General features: G+C 46.7%; 1 protein-coding gene across 1 annotated transcript in view; it reads right to left on the reverse strand.

Moving 5' to 3' along the window:
- The window catches only part of TMEM135 (transmembrane protein 135), a 1,073,095-nt gene that overhangs the window by 831,499 nt on the left and 223,526 nt on the right, over window positions 1-18,070 (reverse strand). The window lies entirely within an intron of this gene.

The following is an 18,070-nucleotide window of genomic DNA, read 5'->3' on the forward strand; positions in this document are numbered from 1 at the left end:
AAGGCAGCCACGTTGAAAGCCCTAAGGCCCGAGGGTGTGGAGGTTTCGGAATAATACACTACTAACAGTTAAAATCATGCTTGCTGTGCAAGGAGACAAAGACGTCCAGTCAGTGTTCTTCCAGCACCAGCCTCTACTGAGACAGAAAGGTGTGCCAGTTTCAGGTGGGTACTGGGACAGGACTGCCCCAGCTTATTGCAGCCACACCCAAGTACTTCACAGGTCTTTAAAAGACCATTAACTCGTTAATTAGGCTTTGTTGTGTTTTCACCCCTTCTTTGAGCCCCTGTATCTCCAATGAGTAAAGGGGTTTCTGGCGCAGAATCAGGCCACAATGTCGGTCTCTACAGAATGGCTCTTTTTATGTAGCCTAGGTGGAACGTTGTATATGATCCTCAAGGGTGGGACGGGAGGGGTGACATCGTCGTCGGCTGCACCTCCTTTTCACCCTAGTGATGCCCTTAAACAAATAAAAGAAGGGACACACATCAGTAACATTGGGCCTGGCGCTCTTGGCGGGGTCACTCCTAAACATTTTGTGCCTTCACTCCTCCTGTTCTCTGCAGCCATTTTTGTTGGATCTTAGGGCTCTGTGCACGCTAACACTGCTAACCAGTGCTAAAGTGCTTGCATGACTGTTTTGACTGGGTATCCTGGTACACCATAAGGTCATCAATAACTACACTTTAAAAGTTAATACAATTAAACATGTTATGAAAAATGTGTTGAAAAATGCATTGTTTTGGCCTTTCTGTCATACAAATTTTCTTGGGGGGAGAACCCCCCAAACTCCCCCTAGCAGTGGTCAATCACTGCGCTTGCTCGCTATACACCATATGGGGGCTGGTCTCACTTATACTTTGTACTCTCTGATTCACTACTCTTGTGTCTATTTTTAGTGCTCTCTGTAAGAATATCTATGGGTACATATGACTGGGTAACCTGGTGCTCTTTTAGGTCATCATCTACTGTTTACTGTGCTTTGAAAGTTAATACAATTAAATATGTAATAAAAAATGTGCTGTAAAATGCACCATTTTGGTCTGTCTTTTTCCAAACTTTTCTTGCGGTGAGAACCCCCCCCCCCTCAAGACCCCCTAGTACTGGTCGGGCTCGCTCGGTACGCTCGCTCGCTACGTGCCAAATGGGGGCTGGTCTGGCTAAATTTGCCAGGGCTGCTTTCAGTTCCCAGTCCGGCCCTGGCTGTAGCTGCCTGTCCTGTGTACAGTGCTTACCCGCCCCCCCCCCCCCGAGCATAGTCTGGTCTATGAAAATAACAAGGACCATGTGACCTATGAAGCATACATTGGCAAAGCAAATAGGTTTCACCCATGCAAAATCTATTGTCTTTGTCAAAGTTTTTTACATATTGCACAGAAGTGGAGCTAGTGTGCATCATGGCTTGAAATACATTTTAAAAAGCGCTATGACGTGGTCAATGCTGGCTGCGTCATATTGCTTTTTAAAAATCTTTAAGTCATGTTGCACAGCAGCTCAACTGCTGTGCAACATGTAAAAAAAAAACCAATGGCAGTAGATTTTGCTATGCAAAAGCCACTGGCTTTGCTAATGCTTGTTTTCCCTGCTGTTCGACTGTTCACAGCCTGCACGTTATTGAGGGCTGCTGCTCTTCATTGAAGGCCCCTCCTTGGAGTGCACATACTTTCCCCTCGTGCTTTGGCACACTGCTTCACACTCCAGCCAAAGACCCCAAAATAGCAAGGAAATTTAAAGTAGGTGACATCACAACCACTGAATGAATATACACAGACCCTGTAACGTAAGGATGCCCACTGCTCCACCGACGAAAGATCACAGGCCTCACAACAGAAGTATGGCAACTGAGCAACCAGTAAACACACAAACGTCCTGTAACAGAAGGCTAGACACTGCAATCAGTAAATGCACATACGTCCTTCACCGAGAGGATGGCACCTGTTCTATAAGTAAATGCATGCACTTATGTCCTGTAACAAAAAGATGGCAACTAGGCAACCAATGAATGCATATACGTCCTGCAACAGAAGGATGGAAATCATACAACGAGTACATTCACATATGTTCTCTAACCTAAGGATGGCACCTGCTCAATCGATTAATGCACAGAGCCATTTAAACAGCGGGATGGCTGCTATGCGCAGTAATTATACATAACCCGCTGTAATAAGGGGATATAAACTGCACAACCAATGAATGGATGTAACTTGTAAGCCCTGAAATGGAAGGATGGCAAATCCCTACAGGTGCATTTTCCTCTGTGCCTAAGAGGCTCCAAACCCCTATGTGTGGGCCCAGAAGAGACGGTGCCGGCTCCAACTTGAAGCAGGATGTGCTTCCCATGCCTAGAAAAGAGGTGACCTTGAAGAGTACACGGGCGTGAAGGGTGCGTGCACGAGCCAAGTGAAGGGGTAATGTAACTTATAAGAATTCCCGATAACATTTCAAAAGAATATAAGGGGCAGCATTCGAATCGCAGATCTAATTCTATTTATTCCTCCTTGAAAATTGATTTGCGCCTTGTATGGGAGGCCGCATTCTATTTCCGTTTCTGTGCAGCGCTGGAAATGCACATTAGGAATTTTAACTGCGACAAGGGCTTTTCAGCAAAAAAAGATATCTATGTCCAGGGCCGAACTGGGCTAAAATGTTTAAACCAGCCCCTGCTACGTTCCTCCCTCTCTTCTTTTCCTATCTCTCTTTCTGGCCGGCTGTGCTTGCTACCCTAGACCCAGGGAACTGGAGGGAAAGTAGTCTTCGACCATGAAACACTGGCCTCCAATGACTCCAGCTACCCGAGGAAATGCCTGCTGCAATAAATGGCCAATCCGGCGGCCCTGGATACACCGCAAACCAAACACTAAATGCAACATGTGGAAAATACAGGCCCCTGGGAAACGTGAAATGAATGTAATTAGGCAGAACAATCTCCAAACATGTGGGACACATCCTCCCCAGCCCGACTACCACCGCCAGGGTAATATTACTTTGCGGATGTTCCGGGGCCGAGCCTGTCTTTCGGCAGGGGACCAACCACACTTAATTTGTATGAAACAAACCACTAATGAATCACCTTGAAAAATAAAGCACTCTCGCGAGACCTCCTCACACTGCACTTAAGCCACATTCTACCCGGGCGTCAGCCATTCCCGTGGCAGTGTCGTCTATCAGCGGCGCACACTTAGGTCAGACGACTGGAGTGTCACGGGGCAGGCCCACTTGCTGCCCCAGATAGCCTTTCAGAGACGAAGACAGCTCCAAGTGCTTTGGAAACACATTAAACAGCCGCTCTGGCTCCTTGGCAGCTGGCACATGTGTAAATAAAGCTACAGCCCTTTAAAAGAGGCGAAAAAGCAACTGACGTGAACGTAAGACAGCAGCAGGACGACTTCACCCTTTACAGCAAGAACCAAAGAACTGATAACAGGTTGACACAGGAAAATTACAGACAGGTGCTGGAAATAATTCAACGGCTGTAGGGAAACGATGCGTTCCACCTATTATTTGAGAATATATGATGCTATCTGTGTTAAAGAGATATGCCCTTTAAACTGCAGGGCTTGTTCTTTTGTGTCCAGCTTGTACCTAATGAACCTCAAAAGACAAGTTATTGTTCACCCAGCTTTGCGCAAAACGATGCTAGAACCACCATCAACAAAATCTCTTCTCTAAAGTGCCAGAACAGACAGTGGCATCCAGAGCATGACTACAGGGTTTCACACAAGTGAGGTAGGGTCAAGGTGGAGAATGGGTGCCAGCTAGAAACTGCTGTCTAAGACAACAACTCATGAAGATATGTTATTGTTTCGTGTTGTCCCTTTGGCTTACCGTATGGCGATCCCCCATTGAAAGTGAAGGGGACATGGGAGTCATGCACAAAAGAGAACTGAGAAATCTGTTATGGTGCCACAATGCCGAAGACTTTGTTTTATGAGAAACAGGTACATTAGTTGCCAAGTAACTTTACAGAAGCAATTCAACAACGGTCCCTGCCGACGAATCAAGCCTCAACGGACTGTCCTAAAATCCAGGCATTCTCATACTCCAAATAGCGACATGAGAACCTACACACGTTCAATGATCCATGAGGTAAGCAACAGTCATCGCATCAAGCCTCCCTTTTTTAACTAAACGTAACCAAGAACACCACCACCCAAACCCCCTTCCAAAAGAGTACACAATAGCAGAGTGCACACTGCACCCTCACTACAGAAGCTTACGCACATAAAAAAAAAACAATACACTCAAACAAAACAAACTTGATATTTCGGATGCTGTTTTTTTCATATGTGCACTCTTGCCAACACTTTGTTCAATTACTAACTTATCCTCAATCTATTTTGTTTGACATCATTCTTCAAGGATATCTTGACTACTCTCTCAGCATTCCACCAGTGATATCCTTGAACTCTGAGTTGCCACAAACGTCATCAATAATGACATAATGATCAGATCACCAAAACAAGCTTTGTGTTTTTTAAACAAAGCCAGGTTTTCTGTTTAACCTACAACTATTGAACTCTGACAATCTCAGTGAAAATGTAGAAGGAGACCTTCTCACTCAACCATTTGCACATTCCTGCAGGAGTGACTTTGGATCTAGGTCTTCTTCCTCTCAATAGTTTAAAAACTGAGAAACCAGAGCATAGACGCAACCGCTTCATCAATGGGACACTGATTATTCACGGCTGAACAAACAGATTTAGACAAGACCCTGTTCATCTGTTCCACCAACCCATTGGGTTCAGGATGATATAACAAACTCTTTAATTATTTCACCCCAGAACAATCAAGAATATTTCTCATATTAAACTCCATTATATGAAATAATAAATTCAGGATAACCTTCTCTAGAGAACACATGTCTCAAACTTTCAACAGCCCCGTCTCAAATTAGATTTGGGACCAAATCTAACTTCATGCCATTTGCTACAATAGTCCATCAGAACAAAAGCAAAGGAATTCTATGGGTGAAGAGAGTGGAAGGGGACTACCATATCTATACCAACCTTATGCCTAGGTCAAGAAGGAAATTCCCCAAATCCATGAGCTGTTGGAAATGTTGGGTAGGGCAGAGAAGCTATCTAAAATGGATCTAGAAGCAGCATAACACCAAGAAGAGCTGGAAGTTGATTAGAGACTTCACAGCATTTCATTCTCTCCCATTCGTACATTTAATTTCTACCATATGCCCATTGGTTTGGCACGAACAGCATCCGTGTTTCAGAGGGTCATGTTCCAGTTATTGAAGGGTATCCATGATGTTGCTGTCTTCCAGGTCATTATTCTGATCCTTGCTAAAGAAATTCAGTAACCCGACTTGACTAAGTAGTAGTAAAAGAAAAAAAAAAGTGGTCATTTTGGAACAAGAAAGTTGCGTTTCTGGAGCATGTACTATCCAAGGGTGGCATCAAACCTGACCCTGGGTTGATCAAGGCAGTGGTTGATTGTTTGTCTCCTAGGAACAATCGTGACCTTAGATCCTTTGTTGGATTATGAGTGTTTTATTCCAAGTTTATACCTAATTATGGTATATAAATGAAATGTTTATCCAACATGCTAAAGAAGTGTGTACTATTTGGGTATGATGAACGTCAGTCTACATTTGATTGGGTAAATTGTGAAATGGCTAGTGGCAAAGCTCTCAAATCATATGATTTATTCCTTGTTGTCAATACATTTTTGTGGCGCTCCTAACGAAGAAGACTTTGACTGACGAGAACCGGGTTAGTTTATTGCAAGTAACGTTAAAGAGGAGAGTAAACAGCGTTTCTCTGCTCATGGATCAAGCCTCAACTGACTTACTCAGAATCCAGCCATTCTCACATTCCAAACCCCAAGCAGCATCATGAAAACCTACACACACAAAGTTGCATAAAGTAACCAACAGTCACAGCAAAATCCTATGGGACTGACTATTCACACCAAACTAAAGAATGCTCTTTTTAGAAGGTGAAAGGATGCGACAGTCGATTCAAAACTATTTAGCAGCAATTAAGTGACAATTAATTTAATGTGCTGACACAAAATGTAAACTAAAAAATGTATTGTTTAACAGCTATTAAAAAGTGTACAATCAGACTTACCAATAACACGGCTGGGTTATCCAAATTAAACTGAAATGCTTATGATTAAAAAGGGAGTTTCAAAATAAGCTATTCTAGTGCAAATAATGTGTATAGTTGTAACTGTAAAAATAAACAGGGGGGCGCTAGAGGGCGCACAGCGGAATGGCTGCCTACTGAGACAGCTCCGCCGGACGGGGGACAAAAAACGACGCGGCGGGCGTGAGCTGTGCAGTGATGTCGTCGCCAATTAATGCCTGAGTGACCGGAAAGCGGGGGCCACCTGGGGCTGGTGCGAGGACAGCTCGGGAGGCTCCACGAGCAGAGATATGGGCTGTTGAGTGCCCTGATGCGGATGCGGCCGGCGGCTGACAAGATGGCGCCGCCCGGATACATCGAGCCTCGCTGAAGGAAGAACCCGCGGGGGCAACCGCGATGTGTGGCGGCGGTGAACTGAGGCTTGGCGCTGCCTGCGGCCTCTGAAATTTAAACACGCTCTGACGGTCCGAGCGTATCGGAGCAGGCGTCGCTCTTGTGGGGCGGAGCGGCGCGAAACGGCGGTGTAAGGAGGCACTGGCGCTGGCTCGAGACGAGCATATCCCACACGGAAGGCACTGCCCCGGCCCGAGAGTGACGCGGCTGCAACACAGGAGTCCGCGCGAGGAAGGTGAGAGCTTCCTCCATGATGAACGTGCCTGCGATTGCCCGGATGCCCATGGCTGCATGAGGAGGAACCAGAGCGAATGCTGAGAGGGGGCCTCTGGGGGCTCTTGGGTGGGTCTGGCATCGTTCCCTGCGAGGAGATGGCCTGCATGGCGAAGCTGGAGATCCTGGCTGATTCTGGGCGCAACTAACTGGCTGATGACTACCCCCCCTCCCCCTCGGGACGTGTGATCTGGCTGTTGGTGACCTGGCTTGAAGGACACGGCCCCCTGCGCGGCCGGCTGGCTTCTCGACCCCCTGGCTCGCTGGCTGGCCCGAAGGTGCGCTGCCGGACATCGCTGATACCGGCACCCGGGTGGCTGTACAGGAGAGTGGCGATACTACGAGCGCGACCAACTGGGGCGCTGTGCTGAGCCTGGTGAGCGGCGCGACTGGGGCACGCTGCGTAAGCGGGTGATAGCTGGGGTCGTCGCCGTTCGGACAGTCGACTCCCCTGGTATCTAACGGCGGAGTGGTGCGACATGGGGAAGCCAGAAAAAACGCAATCTAAGCTCCCCTTCGAATCCAAGCGCCAGACCAAGGGTGCTGCGGCGCTGTCGGACACTGCCTCGGACGCTGGGGAGCCAGGGCCTTCGGGTATGGAGGGGGCGCTGAAGGCCATCCAGCAGAGTCTACAGGATATCCACGGTAAACTGGACACCATAACGCTTCGCGTAGATAACATGGCGGCCAAGCTGGATGGGCACGGGGAGCGGCTGGTGGAGGCCGAAAATCGAATTGGAGCGGTTGAGGATCTCTCACAGGCCACGGCCAAAAAGTGTGCGGAAGCTGAGCGACTGCTGGACGTGCTCAAAAACAAGGCAGAGGATTTGGAGGCGCGATCGCGGCGCAATAACGTGCGCATAGCGGGGGTTCCGGAATCCACCAATGTTGGCCGGATGGAGACGTATGTGGAGGAGCTGATTCGTAACGTCTTTGGCACGGAGCACCTCTCCCCGATGTTCCTGATTGAAAGAGCACACCGATCGCTGGCCCAGAGGCCGAAGCCCGGGGCGCCCCCGCGTCCAATAATCGCCAGGGTCCTCAACTACAGAGACCGTGATGTCATCCTCAGGCTGGCACGAGAAAAGAGGCAAATTACACATCAAGGTAATGCGCTGGAATTTTACCCGGACTTTACGATCGCCGTCCAGTTGGCGCGCAAAGAATTCAACCCGGTGAAGAAGAAATTGCGCGACTTTGGTATTGACTATGCGATGCTATATCCAGCCCGGCTTCGGGTGACTTATGAAGGCCGAGCGACAATATGCCACACACCTAAGGCGGCACAGGACCTCGTCAAAAAAATCGGAACCAGGCGCAAAGAACGGCAGAGAGGCGACCAGAATGCGGACGCAGATGAGTGACCTGTCGATGAGAAAACCTAGGGAGATGGTGGTTTGGATCAGGTCAAGCTGAGAGGACGCCCAAGTCGCCCGAACTGGATAGCGTGGGGCGGACACGCGGCCCTACTGTGGAGGCGTCATGGTGTCTCTCTGGCAGTGGAGGTTTGCTGGATCGTCAGAGACTGTAAGTATGAATGATGCGCACTGTTTCGCCATCTCACACGCCCTGCTGATCTGTGGCGCCTCTGCAAACTTTCTAACCCTGATGAGACTGAGACTGGGATCAGCTAAAAACTGCCGAGGGGGGTAATGCTCACATACTTTTGGGCTGTCATGTTGGCTGACACTGATCCTCCCTCCTATGGCCCTGTGAAACCTGGGGGTCGGGACGATGGACAATCGGCTGGGGCGGTGGGAGAATTGCATCAAATGTACAGCGTTGGGCCTCTGACACAAGTGTCACCCTGGAGGGGGCTGCGCGCCTGGGAGACTGGGACCCGGGCTGCACTCCACATACCTGCGAGGCTATAATGTGGTAGAGAATAAGCTGCAGGCTATTGACATGATTACGGCAGGCCCTACCGCAAGGTGAGGTGATGATTGCGCAGTCACAATACCGCTTAGGACTTGACATGTACTATATCCCCGTCCACATCCATTAACTTGGATGGAGTTTGTGGGCTCTAGGTGGTTCCCCGACACGGGTGAGCCCCGAATCAAGTTTCAATAATGTTTGTTCTGATTTGTGGGGTTTGTCTTTGGCATGGTTGGGGTGCTGAAGTGGGTGGGGGGAGGCGGGCAGGGGTTGGGGAACTGTTTAGTTGGTCACTGTGCATGAGACGCATCGCTGAAATCCGAGCACTTATGTTGCGGCACACTGAGGTCAGTCCATGCTTGCCTACACTTTGGAGCGTGCTATCCGAACGGTTATGTAAATGCTGCTCTAATACCACTGTTGGACAATGGCTGAGGCACATATAGGGGTTGGGCGCCTCCAATTATTAACATGGAATGTTAGGGGGCTAGGTAATCCCAAGAAAATCAGACAGACACTGGCATACTTAGACAGGCTACACATCGATATTGCACTCATACAAGAGACGCACTGTGCACCAAATCACCAACCCAGCATAGGGCGCAGGTGGGCTGAATCAATGCATCACTCCTCGTATTCATCCTATGCAAGAGGAGTGCTAATATTGGTAAGAAAAGGGCTACAATATGCGATAGATAATGTCGTGGTGGACGACCTGGGACGCTTTGTCATAGTCTCGGGTCTACTACGGGGGCAGAGACTGGCCATAGTGAACGTCTACGGGCCGAATGTGGACGACCCACAGTTCTTCCACTCGTTGTGGGGTAAACTAAGAGATGTCCATGACTCACACCTGATATGGGGAGGAGATTTTAATATCGCGCTATGTGACGAACTAGATAGATCTGGACAGACGGTAGAGCCGCATAGACGCGCGCTGCAGGTCTTAAAAGACATAATGATGGACAGGGGACTTACTGATATATGGAGAGATAGGAACTCAGAAGGGAATGAGGCTACGCACACATCGGCAGCACACGGTAGCTGGTCCCGCATTGATTATTGGTTGGTTACTGGGGATGTTGCTCTGTGGACGAGGGAAGTTCGGCACATGCCCAGAACGCTGTCTGACCACAGCCCGGTGCTCCTCTCGCTAGAGCTCCCGAACTATACCCCACCCCCCTTCAGCTGGAGATTTAATGCTAAAGCGCTACTAGATCCCTTATACGTAGACACCATTGGGCAGGCGAAACAGGAGTACTTTGAACACAACGCGCCTACTATGAAAGACGCGGGCGTGCTCTGGGAGGCTTTTAAAGCAACGATTCGCGGTGTCTGTATTAGTACGACTGCGGGAATCCTAAAAGACATACGGCGGCAGCTCACGGTGAGAGAAGATAAGTTGCGTGAACTGGAAAGGGAGTACGAGCATACACGAGACGCGAAAGTATTGGGTACTATCCGAACTGTACTTTCGGAGTACCAAAACTATGCGGAGGAGGAACTCAAATATATAGCGAAGAGACAGATAGCGAGGGCCTATGGGGAGGGTGGCCGGCCTGGACGGCATCTGGCAGCTAGCATATGTGGCGGTCGTGCACCGCAGCACATCCAAGTGATTCGTGACTCACAGGGGGAGCGGCAGTATAGCGCACAGGACATTCTAAAGGAGTTCGTGGCAACGTATGGAGCGATGTATGCCTCCAGACCCACAGCCAATTCGGCGGAAATCACGGAATATTTGGATGATGTGGCGATAGCATGGCTGTCGGATACACACCGGGAGTACCTATCTCTACCCATCACGGTGGAGGAGGTCACAGACGTGATCAAATCACTGCCGAATGGCAAGGCTCCGGGACCGGATGGGTTTACCGGCGAGTTTTATAAGGCGTTTGTGGATCAGCTGGCCCCTCGTCTGATGGAGATGTATGGCAATGCCCATGAACAGCAGAGACTGCCACCGACCTTGCGTGAAGCACTGCTACTGGCACTGATTAAGCCGCAAAAAGACCCGGAGATTTGTGACTCGTACAGACCCTTGTCCCTCATAAATGTGGACAATAAGATATTGGCTAAGCTGCTCGCGGTCCGGCTGAACCCTCTGATGCCTAAGCTGATCTTGCCTGATCAATCTGGGTTCATTCCCTCGCGATCCACAGCACATAATACGCGAACCCTGTTCGCCCTGTCGCACTATCTAACCCCCGCGACTAAGGCTGCGGCGGTCTTTTTAGACGCGGCCAAAGCCTTTGATTCGCTGGAGTGGCCGTATCTAAATATAGTGCTGCGAAGGATGGGCTTCCCACCTATGTTCCTCCAGTGGATACACCTACTGTATGATGCGCCGGTGGCACGAGTTCGGGTAAATAAATATATTTCGGAGCCCATTGCAATACAAAGGGGGACTCGGCAGGGATGTCCACTGTCCCCTCTCTTATTCGCAATAGCGCTAGAGCCACTGGCATGCAAGATTCGGCAGGGACATCACTACTCAGCGCTACAATTCCCGCAAAGGCCGCTGCACATATCGCTGTATGCAGACGATATGTTGTTATATGTGAGGGACCCAGGGGACAATCTGAACCCGCTCCTGCGGGAATATATCAAATTTGCGCATCACTCGGGTATCACTATAAACTGGGCCAAGTCTCTGATCATACCTTTAACGGACGGAACGCTGCCGCACCCCATGGACTACCCGCTGGAGTGGATCACCGAACCGGTAAAATATCTGGGAGTGTGGTACCACCGCGACCCTGAAATTGTGATTAGGTCTAACTATGGGAAGGCAATAGCTGCTCTGGAAGGGAAAGTACGACGATGGATTCAACTACCGCTATCTTTAGCAGACCGCATTGCCATAGTCAAAATGGTAGTGCTTCCCAAACTACTATATCTTTTCAATAACATTCCAATTCACCCCCCAGCAGAGGTGTTCCGACGTATTAACTCGATGGTACTGCAGCTCATATGGGCAGGGAAAACGGCCAGGGTTGAGATGCAGACGCTTACCCTACCTTATAGCCAGGGGGGTTCGGAGTCCCAGACTTCTTGCTCTACTACCTATGTGCACAAGCGCAATATGCCCACTTCTGGTATCACAAAGTCCCATTTCTCACCCACACAGCAATTGAGGAAGGGGACGCCTCCCCGATCCCGCTGGAGGCGGTCATCACCCATCGTAGGCCCCCCTTGCACAAGAACGACATTAACCCGGTAGATGCCACGAACAAGGCCTGGCGCGCCATGGGAAGGAAGGCTAACAAGCTGCCACTCTATGCCCCGGCGCTCCGGCTCCAGTGGCATCCGGAGATCTCCGTTACCCAGGAGGAGGTGGGGATGGGACTGCTGCGGCAGGTCGGTATAGACACGATGGGGGACCTCTATGAGGATGGAATTTTCAAGACACTTGACAGTCTGACTTTCATTAGTAACAAGACAGCGTTGTTCCAATTCAACTATCAACGCCTACAAAAGGCCGTGAGCCACCTCTATCCAACGTTTCCGGCGGAACCGCCGGTATTGGATACCCTGCAATGGCTGATAACCACGCCCTCGGCCAAACATTTAGTATCCACGCTCTACACAAAATTACAAGCCGATATAGCGGCAAACACAAGTAAATCCATGGAGAAGTGGAATGGATGTCTGGAAGCTCCCTTGAATGAGGAAGAATGGGGTGTGGCATGTACACTGACAGGCATGTTGACGCCAAATGGCAACTTACGCATCCTCCATTTCAAATACTTACACCAAGCATATTACACACCTGCTAGGCTGCACAGGTACGGGTTACGGGCCGACTCTAGATGTGACAGATGCAATGTGGAGGGGGCGGACTTTGTCCATCTCGCATGGTCTTGTGGGCCGGTTATGGAATACTGGACGCAGGTGGTGCAGCTGTTGGGGGCGATGGTGGGCTGTGCAGTGAGCTGCAGTATTAGAACCTGTTTGTTGGGTCTCCTACCCGGGGTAAAGGCCTTGAAGCGCAAGTTTTGCGTGATTGCACTGCTCATGGCCAAACGGAGAGTCTCGCTATGTTGGAGTGGCAGGAAAATCCCGAAACTTAAAGACTGGATCACGGACCTAACATACTGTAGGGACACTCTAAAGACATATGAAGAAGAACTCCCCACTGGGTCGCAGCCACGAGACTACTGGGCATACCTAACCCAATACCTGCAATTACACCAGATAAATTGAATGTATATTCTAAAGGCTCTGGGGTGCGGGGGGCCTGGCGGACCTTGGAATAAGAACTGTAACTATACGAGTGGATGAAGGATGCTGTTGTACTGTGACCACACTGTTTCTGTCTGTGTTTGAGTTGTATTTTATTGAAATACCAATAAAAAAAAAAAAAAAAAAAAAAAAAAACTGTAAAAATAAACAAAACTGGGGCAGTGAAAGTGATTGAAAAATAAAACATTAAAAAGAATTGAAACACTGAAATGGAGTTCCAGAATTTCCTTGTATGTAAAGATGGAACCTATTGCTGTTCTCCAATCAGTCTTTTCTTGCCTATGGCTTAGCTGTCACAGCACCTAAAGGGCGAGTTTGAGTTTCTATGGTGACCTCCCATCCGCATACCACGTAACAACAGACGTGCTGCTCTGCATTGAGAAGGTCGTTCTCAGTCTCTGTGCTCAGTATGTTATGGCATCCCAAGCAATCCGATAAAGCCAGTCTGGCTCCGAGATACATGCCTGTGGTCTTCACAGAGGATGTTTACAGCTATGCTGTCTTGAAACAAGTCCCACAGGGAAACAATATTCTACTCTCTGCCTAATAGCGGTCTGTACCCCGCTTAAATACATTTTTCTGATTATTTCGAAAATGGCAATCCTCACACTGAACGATGCCAATTGCAAGATTTAGCATATTAATCTTGGTGCATCTTCACTTTATTCTATAAAAAATCATATATATATATATATATATATACACAGAAAAAAACATAGGTTTCAGGGGTGTTATAGTTAGCTGGCCATTTCACTCGTACAAAACCATAGAAATAGTGTCTCACTTAATACATGGATTAGTAACTAAACTATGTGAATGTGTGCAGCACGGTCTCTGTTGTTGTATAACATGCTGCACAGTTGGTCACTAACTACATGAGTGTGTATATTAGGTATTGATTAGTTGGGTGAGTATTTGTATGGGACACTGAGTTTGTGTGTGGTTGGATGGTGTGTGTGTAACTCTATGCATAGATGTGTGAATGGTTGATTGACTAGGTGTATAGGTTTAAGAGTGCATGTGGAAACAGTTGTTTGGGTGACTGAGTGTATTTATTTGTGTGTTGGTGAGCGAATATATGTTTTAGTTGTACATCTTCAACAAAGTAAAAAAACTAAAAGGCATTGTATGTGAGAGTTGGTGTATATAAATAAGTATGTGTAAGCGTCCGTGATTGTGAGAGTAACTATATGAATGAGTGTATAATTGTAATGGTGCTTTTTTTAACATTAACTGTGAGTTACTATGTGTTTGAATAAATGAGGTGTTGGATAATTGTGTAAGTGAGTAAATGTAAGCGCGATTAATTTTTTTCATGAGTGAGTAGGATGACTGCATAACCGACTAAGATGACTGCTGATGTGTCAATGTCTATATATGTGTATAAGTGCATTTGATAGTGTTCTATTTATTAGTGACTGCATGTATAAAGGATTCTGTTGTTGAATGGGTAGTTGTGTGTGTGTAGACTTAGGAATCAGTGAGTGGGTATGTAGTAACTGGTATTGGTGTGTCAATGGTTTCAAATATGGTACTCTGTATTTTACAGTGAGTGATGAAAGGTTATACTAGTGTATGATGAGGTGTATCAGATTGTCACGTGGATGATGTCATCAGTGATGTCATTTGAGATGTCATCAGTGATGTCATCAGTGATGTCACTGACCATGCCATGAATGATGCAATATGTGACATCATCAGCAGTGCATTGCGGGCATGCGAGTTATATTTAGCAGAACTAACTATAACGGAGGAATTTCTATGGTTTTGTGCGAGTGAAATGGCCAGCTAACTATAACACCCCTGAAACCTATGTTTTTTTCTGTGAATTTCTAAGGTTTTTTAAATGTTAATTTCTAACTATAACGTCTCTGAAACCTAGGGTTTTTTCAGTGAATTTCAAAGCTTTTTTAAATGCTAATTTCTAACTATAACGTCTCTGAAACCTATGTTTTTTTTCAGTGAATTTCAAAGGTTTTTTAAATGCTAATTTTTAAGTGTGATAGTAGTTATACCTATTTTTTTGTACTGATTTTCTAGTTTTTAAAACTATTTATGAATATTTTATTCATTAAATAACATTATATATTTTTCTGAAAATTGCACCCAAACATTTTTAAAAAAATTAAAACTGAAATATTGATTAATTTTCTTGTTTTCATTTTTATTTTAATATATTTATATTATTTTCTTAACACATCACGGTGGGTGTGCGCATTCTAGCCGCCATTTTAGAAAAGTCATGAAGGATCCGCGTATAGTGTGCGACGACTGCGTGTTTTTCAGTTACATCATTTACATTTAATATCTCGTGATGTGCGCAATTGGTATGCGACCAGTCCGCGACTCCTGCTCCCGCGCATTCGCGACACATGCGCATTACGGTACGAGATGTTTGCGCGGTTGCGGGTCCCGCGTGATGTCATATACGTGCTCGGGCGCGCTGGGTGCGCGACTCCCGGAAACAAAATTTATGTTCCAAAATGATATGTATGTGTCTTTAATATACATATTAGGGCAAGAGATTATGTAAGATATTCATAAAAATATTATATTTGTACTTATAATAAACGTATAATATTTTTAAATATATTTTCGCGAAGTCGGGTGCGTGCAGCGTGAGTGCAGAAAACCAGGTCTGCAGAGCCAGAGAATCAGGTCAGCAGAGCTGCTCTAGAGCCTAAGAACTAGGTCAGCAGAGCTGCTCTAGAGCCACAGAACCAGGTCAGCAGAGCTGCTGTAGAGCCCGATAAACCAGGTCAGCAGAGCTGCTTTAGTGGGAGAGAACCAGGCCAGCAGAGCAGCTTTAGAGCCAGAGAACCAGGTCAGCAGAGCTGCGTTCGAGCCAGAGAACCAGGTCAGCAGAGCTGCTCTAGAGCCTAAGAACCAGGTCAGCAGAGCTGCTTTAGAGCCAGAGAACCAGGTCAGCAGAGCTGCTCTAGAGCCTAAGAACCAGGTCAGCAGAGCTGCTCTAGAGCCAGAGAACCAGGTCAGCAGAGCTGCTGTAGAGCCAGAGAAACCAGGTCAGTAGAGCTGCTTTAGAGGGAGAGAACCAGGTCAGCAGAGCTGCTCTAGAGGGAGAGAACCAGGTCAGCAGAGCTGCTCTAGAGCCAGAGACCCATGTCAGCAGAACTGCTTTAGAGCCATAGAACCGGGTCAGCAGAGCTGCTTTAGAGAGAGAGAACCAGGTCAGGAGACCTGTTGTAGAGCCAGAGACCCAGATCAGCAGAGCTGCTCTGTAGCCTAAGAACTAGGTCAGCAGAGCCGCTCTAGAGCCAGAGAACCAGGTCAGCAGACCTGCTGTAGAGCCAGAGAAACCAGGTCAGCAGAGCTGCTTTAGAGAGAGAGAACCGGGTCAGCAGAGCTGCTTTAGAGCCAGAGAACCAGGTCAGCAGAGCTGCTTTAGAGCCAGAGAAACCAGGTCAGCAGAGCTGCTTTAGAGAGAGAACCAGGTCAGCAGAGCTGCTTTAGAGCCAGAGAACCAGGTCAGCAGAGCTGCTCTAGCTGACACTGACTGACTGACTGACTGATTGACTGACACTGATTGACTGACACTGATTGACTGACACTGATTGACTGACTGACTACTCTCTACTACTCACTCTCTACTACTCTCTACTACTCACTCTACTACTCTCTACTACTACACTCTCTACTACTCACTCTCTACTATCTACTACTCTCTCTCTACTACTCACTCTCTACTACTCACTCTCTACTACTCTCCACTACTCGCTCTCCACTACTCGCTCTCCACTACTCTCTCCTACTCTCTGCCACTCACTCTCTGCTACTCACTCTCTGCTACTCACTCTCTACTCTCTACCTTTCTACCTCTCTCTACCCGCACACATATGCACATATATATATATGCATGTATATGCATTTATATATATTCACTGAAAAAAACCATAGGTTTCACACACGTTATAGTTAGGAATTAGCATTTAAAAAACCTTGCAAATTCAGTTAAAAAACCATAGGTTTCACACATGTTATAGTTAGCTGGACATTTCACTCGTAAAAAACCAATGAAATTCCCCCGTTATAGTTAGTGCAGGCAACTATAACTCACGCGACCGCAATCCTCTGCTGATGACGTCAGATATTACATCACTGTATTTAGACACTTATTTACCCATGTCTTCTTCCATTAATCTTTAGCTATACATATATTACAAATATTTATTTTTCATAAAGACACATATGTCATCAGTGATGTAATATCTGACGTCATCAGCAGAGGATTGCGGTCGCGTGAGCTATAGTTGCCTGCACTAACTATAACGGGGGAATTTCATTGGTTTCACAAACAGACAATTTAAAATCAAAGGCCATTTCACGTGCAAGACGGATTTTGCGGTCTATGTACTTCAGTGCCCTTGTGGCCTGAGATACGTGGGCAGCACTATCTTGCCAGTGCATAAGCGTGTCTTACAACATTTGAGAGCGATTAAAAATGGTGATAAATCGTATCCTGTGGCACGTCATTTTGAGCGCTTTCATAATAAAAGCATAGTTGGCTTGACATATTTTGTAATTGATGCAGTTAAGAGCAGCAAGGGGGGGGGTAACAGGGAAAAACAATTGAGAAGACTTGAGTCTTCATATATAATCAAATTGAATTGTAAAAACCCGACAGGGCTCAATATTGAGGAAGACCTGCACACCCACCTATGATTATTGTATAGATACAGCTTCTCTCCTGTCCGTTTTTAACCATTTATCATATTATTTTTTAAGTTTATTATTTCTTGGTAGCACGGTTGTAATTGAAATATTTGCAGATAAATTCAACAATTAGTAAAACACAATCGCAAGGAATTTTGGCCCACTTGGGCAATACATCGAACTTGATTAATGAAATTAGCAATGTCACGCAGTGAGAATGCAATAAGCATTGTATATTGATACTACCAAATATCATGGTTTCTGAATCAAAATGATAATGCATTTAACGTGAATTGTCCTCTAGCGCTAGTTTGCTTGTTTTTCTTTCGACACCTCATTTATTTAACTTTATTAATGTGAGTTCACAATTTGTTATGTTACTAGTTCGAAAGATTGTTATCAATCAATTCCTAAATCAAGCTGCGATTCGAAAGAGTGTTTAACATGACTTCATGTTCTTTTGCACAAACTACTAGTCTGTTGTCGAATACACTGCAATTGTAGTTTCT

Source organism: Triturus cristatus, chromosome 8 (assembly GCF_964204655.1).
Source record: "Triturus cristatus chromosome 8, aTriCri1.1, whole genome shotgun sequence".
NCBI classification, from domain to species: domain Eukaryota; kingdom Metazoa; phylum Chordata; class Amphibia; order Caudata; family Salamandridae; genus Triturus; species Triturus cristatus.